Source organism: Larus michahellis, chromosome 2 (genome assembly GCF_964199755.1).
Source record: "Larus michahellis chromosome 2, bLarMic1.1, whole genome shotgun sequence".
Taxonomy (NCBI): Eukaryota; Metazoa; Chordata; class Aves; order Charadriiformes; family Laridae; genus Larus; species Larus michahellis.
This window is the reverse complement of record NC_133897.1, coordinates 134,235,207-134,247,384: the sequence shown is the minus strand read 5'-3', so window position 1 is coordinate 134,247,384 and position 12,178 is coordinate 134,235,207. Positions and strand designations below refer to the sequence as shown.

The window sequence follows — 12,178 nt, the reverse complement described above, 5'->3', positions numbered from 1 at the left end:
CCAATTCTTTGCATTAAATAAAAGTTAAATCTTGCAAAAACTACTAGTCAAAAAGCTAGGGAAAGCCAGGATGGAGGTCAAGTGTCATACAGCTTTCAATGGTGTGACTCCCCCCACACCAATCCCTTCTGCTTTAAGTGATCGGATAATTATGTACCATTTCTTTTCATCTTTCTCATCCAGTTTGGCCTCTGAGGTTTTTTAGCACGTCCTACTACAAACCGACACTACATGCAAAGGGATGAATTTCCCTCTGGGAGCTCTCACTATCCTACCTGCGTGCTCCCAGGTTAGCCCAGAGTCTCCCTTCTCAACATCACTAGGAGGACATTATTACCATTGCTTGATAAGGGAGAAATGAAGGTCATGGATGTCCAAGGTATCCGATAATTTTGAGATAGCTGCTTTTTTCAGGGTCCTTAGCATTTTTATCGCATTTGATGGGCATGCCTATGTGAGCAGATTAAACCCTCAGGCAGGAGAACTCAGTTGCCTGTGCTGTCACATCACCAGGACATTGCCTGGCACAATTAGGAGTCTCCCAAATAATTTGCAGGGATGGCTAGAGCATCAGTACGCTTCAAGGTCTGCTTCTAGTACATGGTTTCTCCACAGCCATCTGCTTTGGAGCCTAGGTGAGTTTAACAGCACACACAGAGGTCACCATGCCAGCTGGCCCGAGCAGCACTGGCCTCTTCCATGGACCGGCCCAGCTGTACCCTGCATGTGCAAGACCTTGGTCCAAACAGAGTCACGTCCAAGCTACTTTTGCTTGCCTCAGTCATAAATTTCCCTCCAAATCTCTGCCGTGTAATTTGCACTAAAGAAGGTGGAGATGCTGCACTACTTGAGCACCCTCCACTGCTGGAGCATGCCTTCCCTGGGCACTTAAAGCATTGTGAGACAGAAGAAGCACGTGGTAAATATGAAAAGTCTGTATCGTAAGGCCTCCAGGAAAGGGGAGCAAACCTGCCTTGTTCTGACTTTTAAGAGACAAACTTTTTCCATCTTAATATCTTCATCCGTTTTTGTCAGAAGATGGCCTTTTGCCAAAACTTGACAAGTTGTTTGCAAGGCAAGTTCGTATTAATTCATTTCCTTGCTTTGGAAACAAATGGCAGAAGTTTTCAGAATTTGTTGAAAGTCTCTTTGACATTTTTGAAATGAAATCTAGATTTCTAGTTCTAAATGTAATGATAATGTTTAATTTTTTTTAAAGGTTAAGAAAGCTCTAGATCTAAACGAGACATTTTGAAATTATTAAACAAAATATTTTGAGTGATGCCATTCAATGTATTTTTTTCAGGCCTGGAAAATATAAGATCAATATTTCTTCAGATTCCAGACAAAAGGGCTCACTGAAATCCAGAAAATTCTGGGGAGATAATTGTTTCTTTGAGCAGTTCAGCTACTAAAAATTACTCATTAAGGTATGACATAAATCAGACCTGCAGTCCGTATATAATGCAGATATGTAACACTTTCTGGAAAAACTAGCTTTAACTTTCTAAAAAGCCTTAGAAAACTTGTGCCCACCTCAGTGTCTGACTCTTAGAGCCTATAACCTGGAATACAGCAAGTTAGTCAAGAAAATATAGAGCAAGTTGGTTGTGACAAACTAATACGTTTCCACTGAGTAACGAGTTTTTAGAGCTTTATATGCTGGCTTATTTGATCGCACAATTCTGCTTTTTGTGACTTCTGCTTTGCTGTAATAGCTCTGCTACCACATCATACCTATCAAATGCCTGGCTTTTGATTTCAAAATATGAAGACCTGCAGTTTCTTAATGGTAAGCTGTGGGATCTTTATTAATAGCATTTCCCCTTAATTTCATTTTTTTTAAAAATGGCTGAGATGATAGCTAAAATTTTGAAGAAAAACACCGCACTCAAATGAGGTGCTCGTTATTTCCATTTCCCACCTTTGAAGAAGTCACACCTCCTCACACAGTTAAGGATTGGCAAGCTGAAGGCAGGAAGTGTCAGGAAACATGTCAGAGTATTCCTGAGCATCGTGTGTATATCTCAGATTCATACCCATATGCAGGAACACGCGCACACATACACAGGAGAGAATTAGCTGAGCTTTGACTGTCCAAACTACCTGTGACAGCCGTGTCGGCACTTGGGCTCAAGTCGTCAGAGCCAAGGGGCTGAAACCACTTGAAGCCACGTGGCCTAAAGGGGCAGAGATGGAGCCTGAACCCGTCTCCTTTGTGACAGAGCTTCCCTCGAGCAATGGCTGGCTCATGCCAGACCACAACCATGGCCAGAGCCATCGCTGGTGGATGGTGGGGACTGTAGGAGAGCTGTGTCCTTCCATGAGTTGTAGCCTTCAGAGTTCTGCTTATAGCTAACAGATGGGTTGGTCTATGGAAAGTAAGATTTTTCTGTAAGAATACATCCTCCAAAACCAGCTCTTGAGGTGTTACTATCGCTAACTGGTCTAAAGCAATGATTATTTCTATTTCATAACAGACCTCACAGATGATTTATTTCTGGTATGTGAAAAATTAAACGTTGGCTGCGCAGTGTCTCAAAGATCTGAAGGAAACAAAAAAGATGGGGCCTTTTATAGACGAACTTTTCAAATCGACTAAATCAGTCTGTCTGCTAACTCCTTGTTCTCACCATCTTGAGCACAGAAGTGTCTTTTAGATGGATGAGCTGAACTTCACCGGGGAGCAGCAGACTCAGAGGCTTTATATATTCCCTAAGAGCCTGCGATAAGAAAAGCCAGACAGAAATAGGTAAGGAGACAGAAGACAGAAAAAGAGGGAGAGTATAACTAATAAAACGTTTGTAAAATCTTGTGGTCACACAAGCTTGGCAGTTTTGGCATATCTGAGTTTTTTAACTACCCTAATAGCACCTGCAATTACTTACTGGAGCTCTTACTCATGGTCAAGCCACATGGGTGGGCCCTAGACTCCACTACAGGTGATGTGGACAACTTATACCAAAAGGCTGAATGTTCTTGATGGTATTTAGTGTAATTTTACCTCAAGACTCATATGGAGTTTAGGACTCAAGTGGCCTTTTTGAGTAGGACCTCGCCACAACTCTGGAGCCGAGAGATGGTTTTGGAGCACGCCCTCAGACTGCACTGAGGTCTCAAGAGAGCGATGAACGTGGCTTTACAGTCTGTCCCAGCGCTGAAGCAAGATCACCACCAGTCTTTATTCCCAACCAGCTCTACTTCTCTGTCTTTCCTTATAGGCAATGCTCTGCTGTTGGTGCTTGCGGCAAGGAGGGGCTATATAATTCTTACAAAACAATCCTGATGCGTTCCTGCTCGGTTTACAAAAACAGTTGCGTTTCCATTGCAGCCCAGGTTGAAGCATCTCTTGTTTAGGATGCAATTGTCTGTGGTGTCTGCACTTTACTATTTATGTTTACAATTGGTTGCTAAGGGCTGAGTTATTGCTTTCACCAAAGATACTGTCTTTCACTGCATATTTAGCCTTCCCTGGAAATTTCAGAGGGGATGAGCTGTCACAGAGAAGTACGAGGCCGAATGGCAGATCATTTTCTTTAGTTTCAAACAACTAGATATTACAGAAATGTGGTTATGCAAGATCCTCATTTCAGGGCTAAATCAGACTACATACTTATACCCTGGCTAGCACTCTGGATCCACAATTTGATTGGTACTTCCATACAATTCTTCGAGAAGATACCGGTTATGGTAATAATAGTAAATACATTAATATTAATAAACTACAGCTTTAAATTGCAATTTATTCATCCACTACTTGATTTTTTTTTCTAATTGCATTGCAGTGCATTAAGATGATGGAAGATTGTCAACGGGTCATTTGTTCTTTGAGGAGGGACTATTATAACCAGTTGTCCTAAACCAATTAGTTTTAGGGCTCTTCTAAACATGTTATCTTCCATAGCCCTTCAATCTTCCACTGCTCCCTACCAATAACATGGCTGCCAACTAGCTGAAAGTGCGTTAAGAACTTCACAGATGTCTTTTTGTTCTCCTGAACAAAAACTTGCATAATATAGTACTGAATGATGGCTCTAGGTTTCTAGGCAGGGAAATATTACAGAATATATAATACTATACTATACAGATAGACAATGATGTCTGAAGCAACAAGGCACACTGAGAAGGGTGAGACTTTATCCCTCTTTGGATGAAACTGCATGCACAATTCTGGCTGTGGCACTTTGTCCAGAATACTAGTATAACGTTTGAATTTTCTCGTAGAGGACAAACATGCAACCCCACCATTCCACATCTACAATTAAGGAAAGCATGGTCATATTCTTAAGAAACTTCTTTGGTAATTAAAACATTTAGGTTCAATTTTTGCCGCCTTCAAAAATTTCATTTTGAACCTTTCTAACTGGACTGTTCGCTGTTTCAATCAAGGAAGGGATAGACCTACCTAGACAACAAAGACGTGGCCAAAGATTTCAGTTTAAGATAGGCAGATTTACTTAAGAGATTCTTATCTCAACCCAATGACTCTACCCAGTAGGACTACAGCCTACGTTCCTATCCCTGGTGCTTCACAGAAGCACTGAAGCCGGAACGAATGAACCAAGGCCTTGATTTTTGGGTGACTCAATTCTGACAAGCGCCTTTGTACACAGCTGGAAATGTCCCCAAGGTCATAGCATCAGCAAGGCTTCACAAAAAGCTTTTATCATTAAAAATTAAGACAAATTTCAGCCTAGGCTTGATTTTGGAGAATCTATACCTTCAACTTTTTGATGTCTTAAACTATGCCATGCCTTGAAAAAATGCCCCAACCTACTACTAAAAATTGTCGTGTGGGGCCTATGACAACCTGTCACCTTATTTTGCCCATCTTACCCGGAAAGCAGAAAACTTTGATTCCTGACTTTATCTAATGTGTTTTGGTTCCACATCCTGCACAAAAGTTTGGGGACTGGGTAAGGGAGGGCAGTTCTTAGGGACTCCAGTTTAACACTGTAGAGAAGAAGCAACACTTCATTTTCATACTGATTTTTGGTCCTACCACAATGGAGACAACATAAGTTCTGGGAAGCAGAATGTCAAGCCTAAAGGCAGCTGAATACCAGGAGTACTGATATTTTTGACACTCAAATTGACCTAACAATAGAAAAAGGTGAGGACTCACTATCATGCACCAGCCCATGCTACTGCTGCTGTAATTCTGAAATCAAGAACAGCTAAAAGGAAAATTTTCATAAAACTGCCACTATAAATTAATTTATTTACCTCTATCAAGCCAAAATGTATTTTTAAAAGCCACAGCATCCTCTTAAAAAACGTGCTCCATCAGAGCCATTAGTTCAGAGTTTCTAATATTAAACATACAAGACCCAAGTTCAAAGAAGGGTGCGGGAACCTCTAAGGCAGAATCAACATGATACTTCACGGTCATAAAGAAGATACTCTGAACTCCCATGCAGGCCCAGTGCATAGGCAGGATCAAAAGGGACACAACACACACACATGACATTATAAGTCTGGAAACCTCCTCTTATGCGAGGCCCATAAAACATGGAAGTCCTTCAGAAGAACTGAACAAGGTTCACTCTTTTCAAAAAAGAATCATAGAATCATTTAGATTGGAAAAAACCTTTAAGATCATTGAGTCCAACCGTTAACCTAGCACTGCCAAGTCCACCACTAAACCATGTCCCCCAGCACCACATCTACACATCTTTTAAACACCTCTAGGGATGGTGACTCTACCACTTCCCTGGCCAGCCTGTTCCAAAGTTTGACAACCCCTTCAGTAAAGAAATTTTTCTAATGTCCAATCTAAGCCTCCTCTGGCGTAACTTGAGGGCATTTCCTCTTGTCCTATTGCTTGTTACACCTTGAGGTGGTGGTAGCAACCAACTGATGTAATTGCTTGGTTATTAAACATTCACCCAGAGACCACGTTCATCCCTGGTGACTCAGACCCGTGGTTTGTATTTAATAGGCTACTGCTAAGCCCCTGGATGGCTGAAGCGATGGAGACCACCGTACCTGTTTGTACTGAGCAATAATGAGGCAGACTGTGCTCGAAAGGCAACAGGCATGAGTCTGTAGCTGAGGGGCATGAGCAATCCTTTGGCTGGGGTGGATCTTGGATTACAAGAGGTGAAATATTTGTTTGCATCATGTTAACCTAAGAAAGGCATACAAGCTTGATTTCCTACTTCTGGGTAAGTACCCTAACCACAAAGCTACTGAACAAAAGCCAAACATTTTTACTAGGTGATCTACAAATATCTCCTCATTTTCAGAGCGGCCAAACATTCTCATCCCTTCTTTAGTTCAAGGGGAGCAGAAGATACCAGCACCGCTAGTGCTACTTTAATGAAATGCCTAAACAGGGACTAAAGGGACCAACTATTGGCAGCCAGGATACTCCTGAATATAAATGTGAGCACAAGGCTTACCCAGTTAAGAAGTTTGCTCTATGTCAGCAATAATGAAAATGGACAAAGCATGAGATGGAAATATTCTAGTAGGCAAGAACTTCTAGATGGCACTGCTGTCAAGGTAGATCAACTCTGCGCGCTATTAATCCCAGCAGCCACTGGATGAACACATACAATAGTGTTCATAGCTTTGTGATTTCAAGGCTAATTAGTCCAGTTCACTGTTTTGAGTCTGCTTAAATACATTAGCGAGCTGCTTCTAGATGCTGCAGCCTGCCAGCACTTTCTGCTCAAACTATCCCAGGATCTCGCTAATATATTCAAATTTACACTAAAGGTATGGCCATAAATTATAGCAGGATTATTCAGTCATCTGAGCGTACATCCAGCTGAGATGAGGTCATCAACCTTGTACGTAAACCAAAACCTCACGCTTTAAGAGAGCAAAAGACACAACTGAAAGCTCCGTAGAAAGCAGCATTATGGCCTCATTTTAAGTTGTTGAGTTTGGTTGTATTTTTTGTATCTCTCTGTATAAAATACAGCTAATTTTCTAAAAGTTAACTATTGATGAGGCACTGTGAAAAACTATTTTATTAACTGTCTTGAGATGTCTTATTAATGCTCTGAGGCAAATTTATTCTGTATTTGGACTGTACTGCCATAATTGATTTCTATTTCCTAACTTGTTCGGCAATCAGGGGGAGAAGCTCATCTCCAGTGTCATCAAAGAAGATTACGTTTGAGAGCTTTGTTCAGTTAATTATCAGCACAGCTTTGCATTCGTTTCCTCGTTACGTGGTTTTACCTAAAGGGCTGATGTTTATTTCCTAACACAAGCTAATACGCGAATACGACGGCAGCATGAAGAACACCCTGCAAGAGCAAACATGACTTCCCAGGGAGAAGCACTGACCAGTGTAGGGGCTTCTCCTGTTATCACGTGCCAGTGCTGCGATAAGAGAGCTGCTCGGCCCCTCTGTCTGCGTTCGGACTGTATCTGCCCAATTTCACAGTGCACCGCGGTCCCCCTGACATGGCATTAGGAGAGGTAAATTGGTAGATTGCCATTGTTCCTTGTAAAGACTACAATTGCTGCTTATCACAGCCTACTCCTAAATACTCAGAGCTGCATTATGCCAGCATGACATATATTATTTATTAGCTAATAGATTGTTGGTTCTGACTCTCTTGCTGCTGCCAGCAGTGATGCTACTGACTACTCTTTATAGTCATCCGGAGGAGGAATAGGGCCCTATAGAAGCCGGACACCTAAGTCACAGCTGATCTGCCATTACTGCTAAATATAGACTTCCTGCATTAGAACCAAAAAAATTAAAACCCCCACAGATTTTAGTGGCCTGAGACTTTTCCATTACTGTTTCCGTATTGCTCATGCGGTCACCATAATCCACAAATGAGTACATTCAAAAGAATATCCATTACTTACTGATGATGCAGTTCATACTTGTGAAAAAAAAACTTGAAAAAGTAGCTCCTCAGTCTAAAAACTCCTCAGTTTACCCCAGCCCTCCAGCCTTGGAAGAAAACAAGTAAAACTTCAGGAGGATGCCAACGTGTGACTTGCATTGAAGTTTCTGCATGTGCTGTGACGAGCATCAGGAAGGGCAAAAAGCAGAACAGCCTTTCCAGTCCTTCCAGCTTTAATGGAGAATACAGGCAGTTTTAAGCTTAATAGATTTTAAATATCTTGACCGATGCATATTATATCTAAGGCTTTTATGGTATTTAGTGATCTGGGAAGCTATACTGGGACTGTCTTTATACCTATAGCTAACCAAGATAAGAAACTTCCAAGTTCTGTTCAATAAAAAATCGAGTTGTTCAGCTCCTCTGTTCACTTTTTGTATTTAATCATATGATTTAATATACGTGCATTTTACTTAGATTGGATTTGAGCATCACTATGCAGTCCATTTATTACAGCATGCAATATGATATCTAAAATTGCACAATACTCAGGAAAAAAATTCAAAATAATGAAATTCTTTCCAAATCCTTTCCATATAGCCAGAGAATTACAGATAAATAAACACAGGAATCTATGGGATTGCACAAAAATTACATTTACAATAAGAACAAATCTAGTCTATAATGTCCCAAGCAATTTATTTTCACAGTATCCCACAGAACACTGTTGTATATCTTAGAGATCTCTGTAATTAAAAATTGGAAAGTTCATTTTGATTTACAGTTAAACTTATTGTTAGGAAGTAGAGACTTATTTCTACCTGCTAAAATGTGAGTTAAAACAGTATGTCCCAAAGAATTATTATAAAATTCAAAAAATTAAATACCCAGTGCCACTTCCTCAGCAATAACTGTAAGAGAAAGCTGCCGGGTACTTATCAAAATCAAAAAACATTTTCTGTTAGGGTGCTCACATCCGATAAGAGTAGAAACAGCACAACCCAACAAAGTAAACAACGGCCTGTTTTTATTGTGCATCCAAGTTTATGATATACAGACACACATAAAGTAAAAAAACTTATTTCTAAAAATGAAAAATACTATAGAAGAAGGGAAAGTCCTTTCAGAGGTGCTCGTTACTTAACTCCAAAAGCTGTGAGCGTACTGTTGCTGGGTCAGAGAAGGTATTATGCAATAACATGACGAGTTAATAGAAATGACCCCTGAAAACATCCAAAAATTTCATTTTTAGAATGTGCGTATGTGTACTGTGATGAAGCTGAAGTGGTTCCCAACTTTAAGCGCTCCCCTCTCTGGCTCCTGGCTTTCCCTCCTGGGCTCTGCCTGGTGGGAGCAGCAGGTCCATACTCTGGAAGAGCAAATGCCTTTGGAGGGGTCTGCAGCGGGATCCCACCATGCTGCAGTGGCCCCAGACACTGCCCCCTTCACCAGGTACCTCATCTCGCATTCGCCAAGACTCCTTTCCTCTAAACCATGCAGACTCCAGACCAGACAGCCCCTCCCCAACGTGCTGTTTATGTAAGAGCAACATACGGAGTAAAACACTGGTTGAAATCTCCTCCGGCAGGTAGCTTTAAGTATAAGAGCACCCTCAAAAATATAGGAGCACCATCAAAAATATTTTACCTGGGCTTGTAGTGACATGAAGCTCAAGGAAGTCACATAAAATCAAGATTGTCTTCTAAAAGTCACAGTAGCAAGCTGTTTGGCAAAAACCCAAACGTTGGCAAGAAAGCTATTGCGAATCTCGACTCCTCGCCTCGCCTTGAATGGCAAGCCAGAATTTGCCAATTAACTTGCACTTAGAAAAAAAGGCTGAGCATGAATAAATAAATACATATGATATGGCATCGTTACGGCAACGGGACATTTCAAGAGGCTGCAGCCAATGAAAATGCTCAGACTGAAGCGTGCTGGTCCAAACAGCACTTCTCCCTCATCTCGAACTGAAGATGTTTTCGGTCTTACTGTCTGCATATGTCTGAATGAGGCCAACCTGCTGAGCCCCACTGACAGCGTCTGACTGAGAAAGAAGGAGGCAAGAGCAATTCGAACAATGTGGATGCATCATTTAAAAATAAAATAAAATAAAATAAAAAACTAAAAAAAAAACCACCAAAGCAGCTGCAAGTTCTAGTAAAGCTGAGCGAAGAGACAGTTTGTCAGTTGCTGTTTGAATGGAAATGACAGCAGCGTAAAAAACCAGCAACGAACTTTTTTGAGGTAGTACACCTCAAGATTTCCAGAGCTTTGCTAGGACACCTCAGGTGATCCCAGAGCACACAAATCTCACAAGCGGCATGTACTGACCCACCCTGCTCCCCTGAAAGTTCCTAGTAAAACCCCCTGGGAGGAGGATCGCGCCCCAGGCTTGGTGGGACGTTTAGTTTCTCAGACCTTGCCAAGCCTCTAAGGCTCAGTGCTAGCTCTGCACTAACTTGGATAGGACACACCAGCTGAGACGAACTTGAAGTCTTAAGTGTTTTTAAAAAGCAAAACCTCACCAGACAGGCTTTTCCCACTCCCATTCCCCTGTCCAGCCTGGCTGCTATTCTTCCTCCTCTAAACCAATCCTGGCAGCTCCTCAGAGCTACAGTATGGGGTCACTGAAATCCTTTGCTTAGATGTCCTTTTAATAGCAAGGTCTCGATGATGGTGTATTTGCTACGGAATGTTGCCTCCACCTGATGCTACTGACACTTCCCTTTTTATGCAAACATTTAAAAAGTGACAATTTTGGCAGGGATGCTAGAAATGGTCTCATCTGCAATGAATTAAAATGCCCAAGAAACGGCAAATATACTGCTTATTTATATCTTAATCATTATGTAACTTGAGTTGAATGAAGTCCAAGACCCACGATAAATATGGACAATACATACATAGGGTATGAACAAAGGTCTACCTTCACCCGGACAGTGAAATTCTGACATAAGAAACACACTGAATGGGTTCTAGAAACCATGCAGTGAACATGCCTGTTTATAAAGACACTTAGGTTTTTAAATCTAGGGGACTGACAGCACGTTACGTATCTACAGAAAGCATCTATGCCAGTATTTTTTAGACCAGCACAATGCTACAGTTTTCCTTCTCTGACAGAGGGGATTTTTCAGTCCCCGGGTACACGGGGTAATTCAAATGACAGCTACCTACCGAGAACGCCGAGGTTTTGTATCATCAGGTTCCCACAAGCGCTATTAGAGCATCGGAAACAAATGACGAGCCTTTATCTTTAAAGCTCACCCACGGCAGGAGGTAGAATACTACGAAATGTCATTTCTCCCCCCTCCTCCCCTTTAGCAGCTCTGAAGGAACAACAACACAAGCCACGGTTTCCAAAGCGCTCCAGCCTGGGGGCTGCATTATTCCCCCTCAAACTGATCCAAGAAAGAAAACCCCTGTGTGGGTCCAGCCCCGCCGAGCCTGTCCCCTCTTACCGCGGGGCGCTCCCCGCCGCCGGGCTTCCCGGCGGGAAGAACGGCGCATCCCTCCGGCCCGGGCGACCCGGGGGGCCAGCCGGCCAGCGTTCGCCTCCCTCGCAACTCCCACCGCTGCGAGAGGCGTGGAGGACTCGGTCTCTAATTAAAAAAAAAATAAAAGAAAAAAAAAAGAGGCACCCCAATAAATAAAACCGAACGGCGGAGGAGAGATGCCCGTCCCCTTACCTTGCTCCGCGGGAGCCCGGGGCACCGCCGGGGGCTGGAGGAGGGATTCCCCGGCGCTGGCAGGGGCTGCTCGGGCTTCCCCGGGCACTGCGCGGCCGCCAAAGCCACGGCGAGAGGTTTGTTTTGGTCGCTCCTTCCCGGGGAGGGTTTTGCTCTACATTCCCGTCTCCACATCACCGCCCCCCCCCGGCACGGAGAGGACGGGGGGTGGGAAACCACGGCAAAGGCATCTCCCTCCTAAACGCCCCCCCTCCCCCCCCACCCCACCACGGCAGATGGAAAACCCGCCGAACAAGCAGCGCGGCGAGCGGCTGGGGTGGCGGGCGGAGGACCGAGGCTCGGGGTGGGGGGAAGGATAAAAGCCGAGCCCGCGTTGCCCTCGCCCCGCTGTAATCCTCGGCTGCATGAGAGCTGCCGGCGCGGCCGCCCGTGTCTGCGGCTGTGCGCGGCGGCGGTGGCGGGGGGTGGGGGGGGCGGGGGGGACACGATCGCTTCAGGCCGGGGCGCGGAGGGCGCGGGGGGGGGGCGGGGGGCGCGCAAAGCGCGCCCCCCGACCCCCCCCCCCGCGCCCCCCGCGCCGCACATCGATACCTTAAAGATCATCTTGTTCCAAACACACACACCACCACCACCACCCCCCCCCGCAATGGGCAGGGACACCTCCCGCTAGAC

General features: G+C 43.8%; 1 protein-coding gene across 1 annotated transcript in view; it reads right to left on the bottom strand.

Annotated features, from left to right (window-relative positions):
* The window catches only part of KCNB2 (potassium voltage-gated channel subfamily B member 2), a 194,572-nt gene extending 182,631 nt beyond the window's left edge, over positions 1-11,941 (bottom strand). Inside the window, exon 1 of the mRNA XM_074577272.1 lies at positions 11,507-11,941. The gene's annotated coding sequence lies outside the window, so the exon portion shown is untranslated. The remainder of the gene's footprint in view (positions 1-11,506) is intronic.
* Between the last annotated feature and the right edge of the window lie 237 nt (positions 11,942-12,178).